The following is a 14444-nucleotide window of genomic DNA, read 5'->3' as shown; positions in this document are numbered from 1 at the left end:
GCTTGTGTCTTTGCAAACTTTACAAAACATAATTTTTCTAGTAAAACTAACAAAGATACATGTCTCCAGGCATTATTAGCCATTTTGCATGGGTTGTTTAGGAATTATCTTTAAATACATTTTTATTGCTTTTTTTCGCATTATCTCAGGATTCTAAAATCCTTACTTTCATATTGATGAAAAAACTACTTTTTGTTTTGCAAACCTTACAAACTCACATAAATACATTATTACAGGCATTTTTAGACATAACACATGTTTGGTTTTGGAGTTATGTTTTGATAACTTTCATATTTAGTAGGACTGTTATACTGTCATATTTAATTTTAAAAAACTAGCTTGTGTCTTTGCAAACTTTACAAAACATCATTTTTCTAGTAAAACTAACAAAGATACATGTCTCCAGGCATTATTACCCATTTTGCATGGGTTGTTTAGGAATTATGTTTAAAGACATTTTTATTGCTTTTTTCGCATTATCTCGGGATTCTTAGATCATTACTTTCATATTGAGTAAAAAACTACTTTTTGTTATTGCAAACCTTACAAACTCACATGAATACATTATTACAGGCATTTTTAGACATGACACATGTTTGGTTTTGGAGTTATGTTTATATAACTTTTATATTTAGTATGACTGTTATACTCTCATATTGAATAAGAAAAAACTAGCTTGTGTCTTTGCAAACTTTACAAAAGATCATTTTTCTAGTAAAACTAACAAATATACATGTCTCCAGGCATTATTACCCATTTTTCATGGGTTGTTTAGGAATTATGTTTAAATACATTTTTATTGCTTTTTTTCGCATTATCTCAGGATTCTAAAATCCTTACTTTCATATTGAGGAAAAAACTACTTTTTGTTTTTGCAAACCTTACAAACTCACATGAATACATTATTACAGGCATTTTTAGACATGACACATGTTTGGTTTTGGAGTTATGTTTATAAAACTTTTATATTTAATATGACTGTTATACTGTCATATTGAATTAAAAAAAACTAGCTTGTGTCTTTGCAAACTTTACAAAATATCATTTTTGTACTAAAATTAACAAAGATACATGTCTCCAGGCATTATTAGCCATTTTGCATGGGTTGTTTAGGAATTATCTTTAAATACATTTTTATTGCTTTTTTCGTATTATCTCAGGATTCTAAAATCCTTACTTTCATATTGAGGAAAAAACTACTCTTTGTTTTTGCAAACCTTACAAACTCACTAAATATTTTATTATAGGCAATTTTAGACATGACACACGTTTGGTTCTGGAGTTATGTTTATATAACTTTCATATTTAGTATGACTGTTATACTGTCTTATTGAATAAAAACAACTAGCTTGTGTCTTTGCAAACTTTAGAAAATATACATTTCCTTGTAAAACTAACAAAGATACATGTCTCCAGGCATTATTACCCATTTTGCCTGGGTTGTTTAGGAGTTATGTTTAAATACATTTTTATTGCTTTTTTTGCATTATCCCAGGATTCTTAGATCATTACTTTCATATTGAGTAAAAAACTACTTTTTGTTTTTGCAAACCTTACAAACTCACATAAATACATTATTACAGACATTTTTAGACATGACACATGTTTGGTTTTGGAGTTATGTTTATATAACTTTTATATTCAGTATGACTGTTATACTGTCATATTGAATAAGAAAAAACTAGCTTGTGTCTTTGCAAACTTTACAAAAGATCATTTTTCTAGTAAAACTAACAAAGATACATGTCTCCAGGCATTATTACCCATTTTGCATGGGTTGTTTAGGAATTATGTTTAAAGACATTTTTATTGCTTTTTTCGCATTATCTCAGGATTCTAAAATCCTTACTTTCATATTGAGGAAAAAACTACTTTTTGTTTTGCAAACCTTACAAACTCACATAAATACATTATTACAGGCATTTTTAGACATAACACATGTTTGGTTTTGGAGTTATGTTTTGATAACTTTCATATTTAGTAGGACTGTTATACTGTCATATTTAATTTTAAAAAACTAGCTTGTGTCTTTGCAAACTTTACAAAACATCATTTTTCTAGTAAAACTAACAAAGATACATGTCTCCAGGCATTATTACCCATTTTGCATGGGTTGTTTAGGAATTATGTTTAAAGACATTTTTATTGCTTTTTTCGCATTATCTCGGGATTCTTAGATCATTACTTTCATATTGAGTAAAAAACTACTTTTTGTTATTGCAAACCTTACAAACTCACATGAATACATTATTACAGGCATTTTTAGACATGACACATGTTTGGTTTTGGAGTTATGTTTATATAACTTTTATATTTAATATGACTGTTATACTGTCATATTGAATTAAAAAAAACTAGCTTGTGTCTTTGCAAACTTTACAAAAGATCATTTTTCTAGTAAAATTAACAAAGATACATGTCTCCAGGCATTATTAGCCATTTTGCATGGGTTGTTTAGGAATTATCTTTAAATACATTTTTATTGCTTTTTTCGCATTATCTCAGGATTCTAAAATCCTTACTTTCATATTGAGGAAAAAACTACTTTTTGTTTTGCAAACCTTACAAACTCACATAAATACATTATTACAGGCATTTTTAGACATAACACATGTTTGGTTTTGGAGTTATGTTTTGATAACTTTAATAGTTAGTAGGACTGTTATACTGTCATATTTAATTTAAAAAAACTAGCTTGTGTCTTTGCAAACTTTACAAAACATCATTTTTCTAGTAAAACTAACAAAGATACATGTCTCCAGGCATTATTACCCATTTTGCATGGGTTGTTTAGGAATTATGTTTAAAGACATTTTTATTGCTTTTTTCGCATTATCTCAGGATTCTTAGATCATTACTTTCATATTGAGTAAAAAACTACTTTTTGTTATTGCAAACCTTACAAACTCTCATGAATACATTATTACAGGCATTTTTAGACATGACACATGTTTGGTTTTGGAGTTATGTTTATATAACTTTTATATTTAATATGACTGTTATACTGTCATATTGAATTAAAAAAAATTAGCTTGTGTCTTTGCAAACTTTACAAAATATCATTTTTCTAGTAAAATTAACAAAGATACATGTCTCCAGGCATTATTAGCCATTTTGCATGGGTTGTTTAGGAATTATCTTTGATTACATTTTTATTGCTTTTTTCGCATTATCTCAGGATTCTAAAATCCTTACTTTCATATGAGGAAAAAACTACTTTTTGTTTTTGCAAACCTTACAAACTCACATAAATACACTATTATAGGCAATTTTAGACATGACACACGTTTGATTCTGGAGTTATGTTTATATAACTTTCATATTCAGTAGGACTGTTATACTGTCATATTAAATTTTAAAAAACTAGCTTGTGTCTTTGCAAACTTTACAAAACATAATTTTTCTAGTAAAACTAACAAAGATACATGTCTCCAGGCATTATTAGCCATTTTGCATGGGTTGTTTAGGAATTATCTTTAAATACATTTTTATTGCTTTTTTCGCATTATCTCAGGATTCTAAAATCCTTACTTTCATATTGATGAAAAAACTACTTTTTGTTTTGCAAACCTTACAAACTCACATAAATACATTATTACAGGCATTTTTAGACATAACACATGTTTGGTTTTGGAGTTATGTTTTGATAACTTTCATATTTAGTAGGACTGTTATACTGTCATATTTAATTTTAAAAAACTAGCTTGTGTCTTTGCAAACTTTACAAAACATCATTTTTCTAGTAAAACTAACAAAGATACATGTCTCCAGGCATTATTACCCATTTTGCATGGGTTGTTTAGGAATTATGTTTAAAGACATTTTTATTGCTTTTTTCGCATTATCTCGGGATTCTTAGATCATTACTTTCATATTGAGTAAAAAACTACTTTTTGTTATTGCAAACCTTACAAACTCACATGAATACATTATTACAGGCATTTTTAGACATGACACATGTTTGGTTTTGGAGTTATGTTTATATAACTTTTATATTTAGTATGACTGTTATACTCTCATATTGAATAAGAAAAAACTAGCTTGTGTCTTTGCAAACTTTACAAAAGATCATTTTTCTAGTAAAACTAACAAATATACATGTCTCCAGGCATTATTACCCATTTTTCATGGGTTGTTTAGGAATTATGTTTAAATACATTTTTATTGCTTTTTTTCGCATTATCTCAGGATTCTAAAATCCTTACTTTCATATTGAGGAAAAAACTACTTTTTGTTTTTGCAAACCTTACAAACTCACATGAATACATTATTACAGGCATTTTTAGACATGACACATGTTTGGTTTTGGAGTTATGTTTATAAAACTTTTATATTTAATATGACTGTTATACTGTCATATTGAATTAAAAAAAACTAGCTTGTGTCTTTGCAAACTTTACAAAATATCATTTTTGTACTAAAATTAACAAAGATACATGTCTCCAGGCATTATTAGCCATTTTGCATGGGTTGTTTAGGAATTATCTTTAAATACATTTTTATTGCTTTTTTCGTATTATCTCAGGATTCTAAAATCCTTACTTTCATATTGAGGAAAAAACTACTCTTTGTTTTTGCAAACCTTACAAACTCACTAAATATTTTATTATAGGCAATTTTAGACATGACACACGTTTGGTTCTGGAGTTATGTTTATATAACTTTCATATTTAGTATGACTGTTATACTGTCTTATTGAATAAAAACAACTAGCTTGTGTCTTTGCAAACTTTACAAAATATCATTTTTCTAGTAAAATTAACAAAGATACATGTCTCCAGGCATTATTAGCCATTTTGCATGGGTTGTTTAGGAATTATGTTTGAATACATTTTTATTGCTTTTTTCGCATTATCTCAGGATTCTAAAATCCTTACTTTCATATTGATGAAAAAACTACTTTTTGTTTTGCAAACCTTACAAACTCACATAAATACATTATTACAGGCATTTTTAGACATAACACATGTTTGGTTTTGGAGTTATGTTTTGATAACTTTCATATTTAGTAGGACTGTTATACTGTCATATTTAATTTTAAAAAACTAGCTTGTGTCTTTGCAAACTTTACAAAACATCATTTTTCTAGTAAAACTAACAAAGATACATGTCTCCAGGCATTATTACCCATTTTGCATGGGTTGTTTAGGAATTATGTTTAAAGACATTTTTATTGCTTTTTTCTAATTATCTCAGGATTCTTAGATCATTACTTTCATATTGAGTAAAAAACTACTTTTTGTTTTTGCAAACCTTACAAACTCACATAAATACATTATTACAGACATTTTTAGACATGACACATGTTTGGTTTTGGAGTTATGTTTATATAACTTTTATATTTAGTATGACTGTTATACTGTCATATTGAATAAGAAAAAACTAGCTTGTGTCTTTGCAAACTTTACAAAAGATCATTTTTCTAGTAAAACTAACAAAGATACATGTCTCCAGGCATTATTAGCCATTTTGCATGGGTTGTTTAGGAATTATGTTTAAATACATTTTTATTGCTTTTTTCGCATTATCTCAGGATTCTAAAATCCTTACTTTCATATTGAGGAAAAAAGTACTTTTTGTTTTGCAAACCTTACAAACTCACATAAATACATTATTACAGGCATTTTTAGACATAACACATGTTTGGTTTTGGAGTTATGTTTTGATAACTTTCATATTTAGTAGGACTGTTATACTGTCATATTTAATTTTAAAAAACTAGCTTGTGTCTTTGCAAACTTTACAAAACATCATTTTTCTAGTAAAACTAACAAAGATACATGTCTCCAGGCATTATTACCCATTTTGCCTGGGTTGTTTAGGAGTTATGTTTAAATACATTTTTATTGCTTTTTTTGCATTATCTCAGGATTCTTAGATCATTACTTTCATATTGAGTAAAAAACTACTTTTTGTTTTTGCAAACCTTACAAACTCACATAAATACATTATTACAGACATTTTTAGACATGACACATGTTTGGTTTTGGAGTTATGTTTATATAACTTTTATATTCAGTATGACTGTTATACTGTCATATTGAATAAGAAAAAACTAGCTTGTGTCTTTGCAAACTTTACAAAAGATCATTTTTCTAGTAAAACTAACAAAGATACATGTCTCCAGGCATTATTACCCATTTTGCATGGGTTGTTTAGGAATTATGTTTAAAGACATTTTTATTGCTTTTTTCGCATTATCTCAGGATTCTAAAATCCTTACTTTCATATTGAGGAAAAAACTACTTTTTGTTTTGCAAACCTTACAAACTCACATAAATACATTATTACAGGCATTTTTAGACATAACACATGTTTGGTTTTGGAGTTATGTTTTGATAACTTTCGTATTTAGTAGGACTGTTATACTGTCATATTTAATTTAAAAAAACTAGCTTGTGTCTTTGTAAACTTTTCAAAACATCATTTTTCTAGTAAAACTAACAAAGATACATGTCTCCAGGCATTATTACCCATTTTGCATGGGTTGTTTAGGAATTATGTTTAAAGACATTTTTATTGCTTTTTTCTTATTATCTCAGGATTCTTAGAGCATTACTTTCATATTGAGTAAAAAACTACTTTTTGTTATTGCAAACCTTACAAACTCACATGAATACATTATTACAGGCATTTTTAGACATGACACATGTTTGGTTTTGGAGTTATGTTTATATAACTTTTATATTTAATATGACTGTTATACTGTCATATTGAATTAAAAAAAACTAGCTTGTGTCTTTGCAAACTTTACAAAATATCATTTTTCTAGTAAAATTAACAAAGATACATGTCTCCAGGCATTATTAGCCATTTTGCATGGGTTGTTTAGGAATTATCTTTAAATACATTTTTATTGCTTTTTTCGCATTATCTCAGGATTCTAAAATCCTTACTTTCATATTGAGGAAAAAACTACTCTTTGTTTTTGCAAACCTTACAAACTCACATAAATACATTATTATAGGCAATTTTAGACATGACACACGTTTGGTTCTGGAGTTATGTTTATATAACTTTCATATTTAGTATGACTGTTATACTGTCTTATTGAATAAAAACAACTAGTTTGTGTCTTTGCAAACTTTAGAAAATATACATTTTCTTGTAAAACTAACAAAGATACATGTCTCCAGGCATTATTACCCATTTTGCCTGGGTTGTTTAGGAGTTATGTTTAAATACATTTTTATTGCTTTTTTCGCATTATCTCAGGATTCTTAGATCATTACTTTCATATTGAGTAAAAAACTACTTTTTGCTTTTGCAAACCTTACAAACTCACATAAATACATTATTACAGACATTTTTAGACATGACACATGTTTGGTTTTGGAGTTATGTTTATATAACTTTTATATTTAATATGACTGTTATACTGTCATATTGAATTAAAAAAAACTAGCTTGTAGCTTTGCAAACTTTACAAAATATCATTTTTCTACTAAAATTAACAAAGATACATGTCTCCAGGCATTATTAGCCATTTTGCATGGGTTGTTTAGGAATTATCTTTAAATACATTTTTATTGCTTTTTTCGCATTATCTCAGGATTCTAAAATCCTTACTTTCATATTGAGGAAAAAACTACTTTTTGTTTTGCAAACCTTACAAACTCACATAAATACATTATTACAGGCATTTTTAGACATAACACATGTTTGGTTTTGGAGTTATGTTTTGATAACTTTCATATTTAGTAGGACTGTTATACTGTCATATTTAATTTTAAAAAACTAGCTTGTGACTTTGCAAACTTTACAAAAGATCATTTTTCTAGTAAAATTAACAAAGATACAGGTCTCCAGGCATTATTAGCCATTTTGCATGGGTTGTTTAGGAATTATCTTTAAATACATTTTTATTGCTTTTTTCGCATTATCTCAGGATTCTAAAATCCTTACTTTCATATTGAGGAAAAAACTACTCTTTGTTTTTGCAAACCTTACAAACTCACATAAATACATTATTATAGGCAATTTTAGACATGACACACGTTTGGTTCTGGAGTCATGTTTATATAACTTTCATATTTAGTATGACTGTTATACTGTCTTATTGAATAAAAACAACTAGCTTGTGTCTTTGCAAACTTTAGAAAATATACATTTCCTTGTAAAACTAACAAAGATACATGTCTCCAGGCATTATTACCCATTTTGCCTGGGTTGTTTAGGAGTTATGTTTAAATACATTTTTATTGCTTTTTTCGCATTATCTCAGGATTCTTAGATCATTACTTTCATATTGAGTAAAAAACTACTTTTCGTTTTTGCAAACCTTACAAACTCACATAAATACATTATTACAGACATTTTTAGACATGACACATGTTTGGTTTTGGAGTTATGTTTATATAACTTTTATATTTAGTATGACTGTTATACTGTCATATTGAATAAGAAAAAACTAGCTTGTGTCTTTGCAAACTTTACAAAAGATCATTTTTCTAGTAAAACTAACAAAGATACATGTCTCCAGGCATTATTACCCATTTTGCATTGGTTGTTTAGGAATTATGTTTAAATACATTTTTATTGCTTTTTTCGCATTATCTCAGGATTCTAAAATCCTTACTTTCATATTGAGGAAAAAACTACTTTTTGTTTTGCAAACCTTACAAACTCACATAAATACATTATTACAGGCATTTTTAGACATAACAAAGGTTTGGTTTTGGAGTTATGTTTTGATAACTTTCATATTTAGTAGGACTGTTATACTGTCATATTTAATTTAAAAAAACTAGCTTGTGTCTTTGCAAACTTTACAAAACATCATTTTTCTAGTAAAACTAACAAAGAAACATGTCTCCAGGCATTATTACCCATTTTGCATGGGTTGTTTAGGAATTATGTTTAAAGACATTTTTATTGCTTTTTTCGCATTATCTCAGGATTCTTAGATCATTACTTTCATATTGAGTAAAAAACTACTTTTTGTTATTGCAAACCTTACAAACTCACATGAATACATTATTACAGGCATTTTTAGACATGACAAATGTTTGGTTTTGGAGTTATGTTTATAAAACTTTTATATTTAATATGACTGTTATACTGTCATATTGAATTAAAAAAAACTAGCTTGTGTCTTTGCAAACTTTACAAAATATCATTTTTCTAGTAAAATTAACAAAGATACATGTCTCCAGGCATTATTAGCCATTTTGCATGGGTTGTTTAGGAATTATTTTTAAATACATTTCTATTGCTTTTTTCGCATTATCTCAGTATTCTAAAATCCTTACCTTCATATTGAGGAAAAAACTACTCTTTGTTTTTGCAAACCTTACAAACTCACATAAATACATTATTATAGGCAATTTTAGACATGACACACGTTTGGTTCTGGAGTTATGTTTATATAACTTTCATATTTAGTATGACTGTTATACTGTCTTATTGAATAAAAACAACTAGCTTGTGTCTTTGCAAACTTTACAAAATATACATTTCCTTGTAAAACTAACAAAGATACATGTCTCCAGGCATTATTACCCATTTTGCCTGGGTTGTTTAGGAGTTATGTTTAAATACATTTTTATTGCTTTTTTCGCATTATCTCAGGATTCTTGGATCATTACTTTCATATTGAGTAAAAAACTACTTTTTGTTTTTGCAAACCTTACAAACTCACATAAATACATTATTACAGACATTTTTAGACATGACACATGTTTGGTTTTGGAGTTATGTTTATATAACTTTTATATTTAATATGACTGTTATACTGTCATATTGAATTAAAAAAAACTAGATTGTGTCTTTGCAAACTTTACAAAATATCATTTTTCTAGTAAAATTAACAACGATACATGTCTCCAGGCATTATTAGCCATTTTGCATGGGTTGTTTAGGAATTATCTTTAAATACATTTTTATTGCTTTTTTCGCATTATCTCAGGATTCTAAAATCCTTACTTTCATATTGAGGAAAAAACTACTTTTTGTTTTGCAAACCTTACAAACTCACATAAATACATTATTACAGGCATTTTTAGACATAACACATGTTTGGTTTTGGAGTTATGTTTTGATAACTTTCATATTTAGTAGGACTGTTATACTGTCATATTTAATTTAAAAAAACTAGCTTGTGTCTTTGCAAACTTTACAAAACATCATTTTTCTAGTAAAACTAACAAAGATACATGTCTCCAGGCATTATTACCCATTTTGCATGGGTTGTTTAGGAATTATGTTTAAAGACATTTTTATTGCTTTTTTCGCATTATCTCAGGATTCTTAGATCATTACTTTCATATTGAGTAAAAAACTACTTTTTGTTATTGCAAACCTTACAAACTCTCATGAATACATTATTACAGGCATTTTTAGACATGACACATGTTTGGTTTTGGAGTTATGTTTATATAACTTTTATATTTAATATGACTGTTATACTGTCATATTGAATTAAGGAACTCATCCACCACCGGGGCCTTGCCACAGAGGAGCTTTTTAACTACCTAGGCAACCTAAGCCCCAGAAATAGGAGAATCCACCACAGACTCCCCAGGCACTGCTTGGCCTGTCGGTATGCCCGCTGCCTCTGGAGTCCCATGAGCCAAAAGGACCCGATAGGCTCTTTCTTCAGCTTGACGGCATCCCTCACTGCTGGTGGCCACCAGCGAGTTCTAGGATTACCGCCACGACAGGCACCAAACACCTTGCGGCCACAGCTCCAATCAGCAGGCTCGACAAGAGAGGCACGGAACATGGTCCACTCAGACTCAATGTCCAGCACCTCCCTCGTGACATGTTCAAAGTTATTCCTTATGTTTGAACATTGTGTTTGTTATGGACAATCCGTGACGAGCACAAAAGTCCAATAACAAAGCACCACTTGGGTTCAGATCCGGGTGGCCATTTTTCCCAATCACGACTCTCCAGGTTTCACTGTCCTTGCCAACATGAGCATTGAAGTCCCCCAACAGAACAAGGGAATCACCCGAGGGAGCACTCTCCAGTACTCCCTCAAGGGAATCCAAAAAGAGTGGGTACACTGAGCTGCTGTTTGGTGCGTAAACACAAACAACAGTCAGGACCCGTCACCCAACCCGAAGGTGGAGGGAAGCTACCATCTCGTCTACTGGGTTAAAGTCCAACGTGCAGGCTTTGAGCAACAACAATTGCCACCCCAGCCTCTCATTGCTTGCAACGCCAGAGTGGAAGAGAGTCCAGCCCCTCTTGAGAGAACAGGTTCCAGAGCCCTTGCTGTGCGTCGAAGTGAGTCCAACTATATCTAGCCAGAACTTCTTCACCTCGCGCACCAGCTCAGGCTCTTTCCCTCCCAGCGAGGTGACGTTCCACGTCCCAAGAGCAAGCGTATGTAGCCGATAATCGGACCGCCAAGTGCCCTGCCTTCGGCTGCCACCCAGTTCACACTGCATCCGACCTCTATGACCTCAATGGGCCCATGAGTGGTGAGCCCATTGGAGGGTTGACCCACGTTGCCTCTTCGAGGCAGGGCCCCATGGAGACAGGCCCGGCCACCAGTCGCTCGCCATCGTGCCCCACCTCTGCGCCTGGCTCCACAGGGGAGCCACGGTGACCTGCGCCTGGGCGAGAAAAAATCTAGGTCCTCGATTTGTACTTTTCATAAAGGTCTTTGAGCTGCTCTTTGTCTGATCCCTCACCTAGGACCTTTTCTCAGGGGATCCCGAGGCGTTCCCAGGCCAGCCGGGAGACATAGTGTTCCCAATGTGTCCTGGGTCTTCCCCGTGGCCTCCAGGATGACAGAGATTCACCTTCACCATTGGTGTCAAACTCAAATACAGAGTGGGCCAAAGTTTAAAACTGAACAAAGCCACGGGCCAAGGTTGAACAAATTAACCTTTTAATAGGGACCCAAACAAGTTTTGCATTGAATATTGAACAAGCAAGGCTTATATAACTTTATAGTGACATGCAAAATGGAGTTTCAAATAATAATAATAATAATTAAAAAATATCAATTGCATATCAAATACAATTTAAATAAAAATTGAATGCCTCTTTTCTATTTGCAGCCTTCTGAGGTAAATATCAACATTAACTTTTTCCACAGGCTAATAAATTTGAAAATAAAATAACAATGAATAAAACAACCATTCAGGACTTTAAACTGCTCAGTTTGCAACACACTGATCTAATTTGATGTGCCCAAGCCAGATACCTAGCATCTTTTTTTAGATGCTAGTTCTTTAATGTCGGGGCTCAGGCTTTGAGCTGAGGCAACTTTCATTATCGAACGAAGGTGTTCAACAGTCATATCTCGTACACCCAATTCTAACATCATTCACACCCAGTCACAAGATATGTGCAGCTTCAGCACGCATACACAAATGAATGCAACGCATACTTCATCAACAGCGATACAGGTTACACTGAGGGTGCCAGTATAAAAAACTTTAACACTGTTAGAAATATACGCCACACTGTGAACCCACACCAAACAAAAATAAAAAACACTTTTCGGGAGAACATCCGCACCGTAACATAACATAAACACAAAAGAACAAATGCCCAGAATCTTTTGCAGCACTAACTCTTTCGGGACGCTACAAAATACACCCCCGCTACCACCAAACCCCCCCCCCCCCCCCCCCCCCACACACACACACACACACACCTTGTAGCGTCCCGGAAGATTTAGTGCTACAAAGGGTTCTGGGTATTTGTTGTGTTGTGTTTATGTTGTGTTACGGTGCGGATGTTCTCCCGAAATGTGTTTGTCATTCTTGTTTGGTGTGGATTCACAGTGTGGCGTATATTTCTAAAAGTGTTAAAGTTTTTTATTTGGCTACCGTCAGTGTAACCTGTATCGCTGTTGATGAAGTATGCGTTGCATTCAATTGTGTGTGTGTTGGTGCTTCTGAGTAACCCCTGGCTGCAGCCCGCAGATCGAGGAGGGGCTTATTTTCCCTCAATGTGGGCAGGCTCAACGTTGAGCCCGCGGGCTCCATCTGGTGGCGGAGATCCGAATATGGAAAAAGGTTCATGTATTTGATAGACTTAGACATTCCTACTTTTAACTTGTCAAATGTGTTTTTTTACCATGAAAATATATATATATATATATATATATATATATATATATATATATATATATATATATATATATATACATATATATATATATATATATATATATATAAACCATAGCATTTACCATGAAAAAAAAGAATAATAATTATATATAAACCATAGCATTTCCAAAAGAGTATAGACACATATTATTTTGCACACTCAATTATATTAGCTAAGTCAAATAAACCAAAGACAGAATACTTTGCATCATTGATTTTATTTTTCACCCCAGGTTAAAAATGTTTGATCTGTAAAGAAAAAAAAAATGTTGTAGCCTAGCCAAATACATTCCTTAAGCTTCCATAAATGTTTAACAATGGCAAGTATCAAGGTATTTTTCTGGCCCATAACAAGCAACCCTGTTCCCTGTTTCCAGTTCTGTTCATTTTCCACTGTCTAGAAAGGAAACAGATTGCGGTTCTTATAGGCACAATAACAATGCAAGATGTAAAACTAAGGTAATTGAAATAAGTGGAGAAATTACGCTTTAGTCTAGCAATAGTTGACTACAAGACTAATTAATCACATGACCTCTCACCTGTAGCCCTCCTTGCACTCGTCGCCGTTTTCTGTCCTGCAATCGGTCTTCTTCAGACCTTAGTGATTTAATGACAACATACATTCACTATGAAAACATTCATGTTGGTCTGTTGACCGTGAGTAAAACATTTTTTTTGTGATTTGTGATATTCAAAGCACTTACGGCATGGGGAAGTTCTGCAGGAGAGCGAGACACCACCATCTCTTAATTTGCAGCATGTTTTCCTTTGAAGAAGGAAATGCAGGAAGATGTTAATATCCATCCATCCATCCATTTTCTACCGCTTATTCCCTTCGGGGTCGCGAGGGGCGCTGGAGCCTATCTCAGCTACAATTGGGCGGAAGGTGGGGTACACCCTGGACAAGTCGCCACCTCATCGCAGAGATGTTAATATGTTGTAAAAAAATAACACCTTGTACACTAAGCATAATGTGTCACGATTTACACATACCTCTCTGAAATCACAATTGGCCCCCATTACAATGTACAGAGTGTACTGTAAGCCAAGAGGTACTGCTTAATATAATGTCAGGCGTATTCCCAAGGATACATTTTTTTCAATACAAATTAATGTGGTTTTAATGTAGCAAGCAAACATTTTGACAGACAACAGCAATGCTATAACATGCTGATTTGGTCTTACCATCAAAACAAACACGCCACAGTTGTTGGAGCACCCTTGCTTTGTTAGGCCCTGAGGTGTGAACAACGTATTTTAATAAAAGTATGGCAAGAAAATAGTAAAAAGTTAGCAAGTGCTATTATGTAATGTCTCACCTGGACATCATTCACACCAAGCTCTCTCCAGGGGCCAGAAGAGAGGCTGTGA

The sequence above is a fragment of the Entelurus aequoreus genome, linkage group LG10 (genome assembly GCF_033978785.1).
Source record: "Entelurus aequoreus isolate RoL-2023_Sb linkage group LG10, RoL_Eaeq_v1.1, whole genome shotgun sequence".
Lineage (NCBI taxonomy): Eukaryota > Metazoa > Chordata > Actinopteri > Syngnathiformes > Syngnathidae > Entelurus > Entelurus aequoreus.
The sequence above is the reverse complement of the archived record's forward strand: the minus strand, read 5'-3'. Positions refer to the sequence as shown.